The sequence below is a fragment of the Osmia lignaria genome, chromosome 7 (assembly GCF_051020975.1).
Source record: "Osmia lignaria lignaria isolate PbOS001 chromosome 7, iyOsmLign1, whole genome shotgun sequence".
In the NCBI taxonomy this organism is placed as follows: domain Eukaryota; kingdom Metazoa; phylum Arthropoda; class Insecta; order Hymenoptera; family Megachilidae; genus Osmia; species Osmia lignaria.
Window position 1 is genome coordinate 5,570,123 of NC_135038.1, and position 6,000 is coordinate 5,576,122.

The following is a 6,000-nucleotide window of genomic DNA, read 5'->3' on the forward strand; positions in this document are numbered from 1 at the left end:
ATAATAAATTCAAATATAATATGAGAATTTTTTCCGAGTAGTTTAACTTATTTACACGTTCATGAAAAAATGAACAATTTATGTGCAAGAAGACAATTCGTGACGGGTAGACTTCCAAGTCAGAGTGATCTATTTCAACACATTTTGCGTATTCTTGAAAAGTTACTCTGAGGAGGGAGTCGCCCGAGGATGTTTTAATTTTTTATTAATTTTTACAATATATTCTTTTTTCATTGTAAAGAATTTTTAATTAGTCATTTTGCTATTAATGAAATATCAAATTCAATTTTGACATTAAATTCCTTTTTATTAGAGTTTTGCCTTTTTTAAATTAGTGTTGCGAGAAATTTTCGACGCGAGAGTAAATATGACGATGCACTGACTAGTATTCGGTGGGAATCCTTTTGGTTTTTAAACTCAATCCAAGGTATTATTTATTTAATTAAATTAGTTACAAGGATTCCGCGGCATAAGACCGTGAACACCATCTCATGGGAGATAAACCCATGCATTACTAGGCCTTTGCAGGCGCAGCTTTAGAATACGGAACATATGAAAATATGTTACCATATTCTAAACTGTAGTCCTTTTGTCTATACTATGAGCGTCCGTCAATCTGACACCGTTGGATGCAACGTGTTGGACGGGCGGGTAGCGCTCTTAGCGAAGGGGTGCATCCTGTCCTGGCGTTACGACGTCCAGGCGGGGTGGGTGGTATGTAGCGTCTGGCGTAAGTCTAGGGGGCGTGAGACCCTTCGTTGCCAGCTGATATTAGCAGTGCACCATGTTTGCGTCATAGTTGCTCAATGTTACTTTTCTGTATTTGTTCTTAAACCTTTATATTTACAAAGTCGAGTCACTTTTATTAAAGTAGTGAAATATTAGCCCGTTTGATGTTTATGTACTAATCATGTTTGTAGATCAGGATTTTCAGGTTTAACCCTTTCCGTGTTTATTGCCAAAGCCCATTCACGTGCCCAGGTGCTACTTGGATGGGTAGAGGCAATGGGCACGATGACCTAGTTCATAAGAATAATAATTAATAAGCGGCTGGCATTGTGTTAGTATATCGTGCACGACGTAATTTCCACATATGGTGTGTGTGTTTTTAGGCTGTGGGATTGCGTCGGTTTAATAAATTTTTCATTTAACTTTTAATTTGAAATAATATTTTATTCAACAAGATGTACGATGAACGTACAAACCAAATAGTATTATTACCATTATTATTACCATGATTATGAAATATTCTATATCAAAGTAGTTAATTAAATTTTGTAATTATCATTATACGCAATGATTGCTAGCCTTGCCAGATGATTTCAGTGAAAAATGGTACGTACCGTAGAGTGTGATGTGAGATGAAACTCGGGTGACGGAGGCGTCCCGGGACGTTCTCCCTAGTTTAGGCTCTTGCGCCCGGGTGGAGTGTATGGGGGTCGTGGAATGAATTTTTGTGAGAATCTGATTTTGCCTTTTTTAAATATAGGGTTAGGTAGGTAGGTAGTATACCTTCTGGTGTGTGTGATAGATTGTAAATAGGTAGGGCCGGGACAGGTTGTCACAGTCTCTTGGTCGGGTAGGCGCGATTTCGCGTGATCAACCTGTACCTGGAATATATTTGAAGAATTGACGATCCAATCGATACGAACGGAGTATGCCGTTCGCCTTCGATTCTATCTGTACAATTTTTCAAATTTTTGTCGACTTCATAAGTCGTCATACGCGATCGCGATATCACGACAACGCACAAGTTCTGCTCGAGCACGGCACGTGTGCACGAACAACGACTTATACTAAGTCCTTTTTCGTCCACGTGTCATCAATTAGAGTTTCGCGATTTTTCATTTTTGTTGATTGGTTTTTTTTTGTTTTGCGAATTTGCAAGTCTCGAGCTTTAGATATAAGTTTCAGGTGGGTGGACCGCCCGAAGAAAGAAAAGGCTATATGCCGAAGCGCCCCGACAAACTGTCTTTCAAGAGGGGAACTACTAATGATTTTGCATCCTTTTGCAAAAAAGGATGGGAAATCATTATCGTTACTACTTTGTCACTGTGCTTGCCTGTAGTTGTAGTTTTGTAATTTCAGGACAAGAGGGGGCCCGTGATCCCCATGATTTTGGGCAAATCGCGTTTTCAATTTAGTGTTGCGAATATTGACCACGGTGCAATTTAGTGTTGCGTATGCATGATTATCGCGATTTTCATTTAGTGTTGCGAACTTTAAATATCGCGTTTCTTTCTTGCATTGCTTTAAAATAGAATTTAACTTTTCAATGTTAATTGCTTTAAGATTTTTCAGAGTTTTGCTTTTTAATGTTCATTGCTTTAGTGTTGCGAGTAAAAGATTCACGGTTTGAGAATCCCCTTTTTTTGCATTTTAATTGCATGTCTGTTAAAGATAGCGTTGCGAATGACATTAGCGCGATTGTTTCCCAGTGTTGCGACTTATAAATACGCGATTGTTTTGCATTAATTTATAGAGTTCCCTGCTAATTAGTGTTGCGGTAATGAATATTCGCGTTTTGCATTAGAGTTGCGATATATGATGAAATGCCCAAAAACGATCCAGTGGAGTTGCCATAAGGCAGCTATGGACCAGCTGTCGTGATACAGCCTTGGATTGGCTGTATCTACCCCTTTTTTAGATTAGTGTTGCGTCCTACAAAATTCGGTAAATTTTACTAGTGTTGCGTTACAGTTCGCGTTTTCTCTTTTTTTCTTTTTTTCAGCTTAGTGTTGCGCATAATGGAGCAGCCTTCACGCGTACGCGTTTGTACATATTATATAATTAATAAAATTAGTGTTGCGTTACAGTTCGCGTTTTCTCTTTTTTCTTTTTTTCAGCTTAGTGTTGCGCATAATGGAGCAGCCTTCACGCGTACGCTTTTGTACATATTATATAATTAATAAAATTAGTGTTGCGAGTAAAAAATTCACGGTTTGAGAATCCCCCTTTTCTGCATTTTAATTGCATGTCTGTTAAAGATAGTGTTGCGAATGACATTAGCGCGATTGTTTCCCAGTGTTGCGACTTATAAATACGCGATTGCTTTGCATTAGTTTATAGAGTTCCCTGCTAATTAGTGTTGCGGTAATGAATATTCGCGTTTTGCATTAGGAATGCCCAAAAACGATCCAGTGGAGTTGCCATGGTCCATAAGGCAGCTATGGACCAGCTGCCGTGGTACAGCCTTGGATTGGCTGTACCCCTTTTTTAGATTAGTGTTGCGTCTTACAAAATTCGGTAGATTTTACTAGTGTTGCGTTACAGTTCGCGTTTTCTCTTTTTTTCTTTTTTTCAGCTTAGTGTTGCGTATAATGGAGCAGCCTTCACGCGTACGCTTTTGTACATATTATATAATTAATGAAATTAGTGTTGCGACTGAATTCGCGATTGTTATTAAATTAGTGGAAGTAACTATGATTCACATTCGGTGGGAATCCATTGCTAGTCAAGGATTCCGCGGCCTAAGACCGTGAACACCATCTCTGGGAGATATACCCATGCATTACTAGGCCTTTGCAGGCGCAGTTTTAGAATACGGAACATATGAAAATATGTTACCGTATTCTAAACTACAGTCCTTTTGTCTATACTATGGGCGTCCGTCAATCTGACACCGTTGGATGCAACGTGTTGGACGGGCGGGTAGCGCTCTTAGCGAAGGGGTGCATCCTGTCCTGGCGTTACGACGTCCAGGCGGGGTGGGTGGTATGTAGCGTCTGGCGTAAGTCTAGGGGGCGTGAGACCCCTCGTTGCCAGCCGATGTTTTGTCATAGTTCAGAATGTTTGCAATTTTGAAATTAGTGTTGCGTGTGATTTCGGTTTGTTTTATAGGGTTTGCTTAGGGATTGCTCTTATGGGCAGTCAAACTTTTCTTTTCAGGTTCCCATGTACCCTACCTCCCACTGCCATGCCCCAATTCTTTTTTCTTCCCTTTTTTTAATTTTGAAAATTTTGAGCATTCGGTTGTTGGAAATACTGTTAAATAATATATGAATTTAATGTTTTCATAATGTTATTAAATACGATAAAGTTTTAAATAAAACTTTATTCAAATTTTATTTTGTGATGATTGGTGATAAATTATTTCAAGGAATATTTGTTCATTCGAGATAGCTTATTAAATTTTAATTCTACTTTATTTAAACAAAAGTAGTAGATAATTGTTGTTCGAATTGTTTAGTTTTAATTTTTGATCGCGATGTTTTGTTTCAAGCATACGGAGAAGCTAAATAAATTATTTTTATAAATTTTCAAATTCTTTTCCTGAAAAGCAAAGTCCACTCGTGATTTTTTTTTCAGTTTTTCCATTTACAATAAATTTGCATTGAAAGGTGTATTGAATAATATAATGCAATAAAGTAGAGTAGAGTCGTGGTTGTACGTACTATATATTGCAGTAAAAGGCAGTTGTTTCAATTAAAATATTGTGTGCTATTTGTCGCGAAATGAATAAATATTAAATACAATAAAATGAAATAATTAATGTTCTTAACTCAAATCACTTAACTCAAATATATAATTTTCTGAATTTTTTTCTCTTTATTTTGGTACTGAAGTTTGCTTTAAATTTATATTTTGTATCAAATTGATTTTGAATTATTAACAATCACTCTGACTTTTATAAAATTTTATTGTTACTAATGTATCTTTTTTCCAGCTATTAATTTTTTTTGTCTTTATCTGGATTCAATTAATCAGTTTCTGTTACAGAGAAATATCTTTATAGGAAGTGTAAAATAATAATATTGGATAATCGACTGGAAGAAGTTTAATATAAAATCTAGCATCCATAAATGGAATTCAATTAAGTAAAACAAGGTGAAAATGATAGAAAAGGTAAAATGATTCTTATAAGTGGTAATATTTGAACCGTACTATTTTTGAAAATTGTATTTAATCCTTTTCTGTTTATTTCAGGCAGGTTGTAAATTTATGATTAAGGCTACATGAGCCTTATTATTTTCTTAAATTATGTTTAATCCTTTTCAGTTTTATTTTAGGAAGTATTCTGGTGAGGACAACAAAATCAACAAATTCATTGGACTTATTTATGTATATAGTCATTAAGATATAATCGTCAAACACTACAGTGTTTAATTAGGAAGCGTTAGATTTAAGCGAATTTTTAATATAATTACGAGCGCTCGTATATCAGTAGATATTTTTAGTAGTATAAGTATGTAGGACAAATATGCAATTGCATATTTATTAATTACAGATCTGTAATCAAAATCAAAATTAGAAAATGTTGCGATAGGAATAAATAGCAAAAATCTACGTAAATATATGTATAGATAAGTAGATAGGTAGGTAGTGAATAGAAATAATGCTCCTTTTGTTGTTCGTTTGCACAACAGTCAAAAACGTTTTGCAAATGTGCATCAAGAGGATGATGATATTGAATAAAAATAAAAATTTGCATAAATGGAGGGTGGATGGGATGAGGTAGGGCGGGTCTCCACCCGCAGCAACCTCCCCGTGGTGAGACCTGGGCAATCGTTATTATTTGATGACTAATTAATAACTGTATCATTATTTCTATGGTATATTTATTAATTATGCAGCAAATAATACGAGCGAATTGGCTGCGAAAATGCTTTTTTTCTATTTAATCGCTGTTATATTTTTTTCAGGAACTATGTCTTTAAGATTCTGAAGTGTACCACATTGCAAATACAATTTTACGGAAAGAAAATGAATAATAATGAATGCATGGTCAGTATTGTTTAATTATGTACTTATACATATATGTAGTCATTTAGGTATTTGCGAAAGGTAACGTAGTGTAGCATGCCGTTAGTTGGATGCAATAATTAAGGTGGCGCTTAAATCAATTTCTGTTCAGCTTAATTTTCGATCAAACATGGCCTGTTTTACCGATGCCGTATTCGGAGTTCTGCCACGATGCTTGCATCGCTTGTGAATTTAAATAATTTGTAGCGTCATCTCTGAACTGCATAAAGTACTTAAGCAGTGATACCGATAAATGAT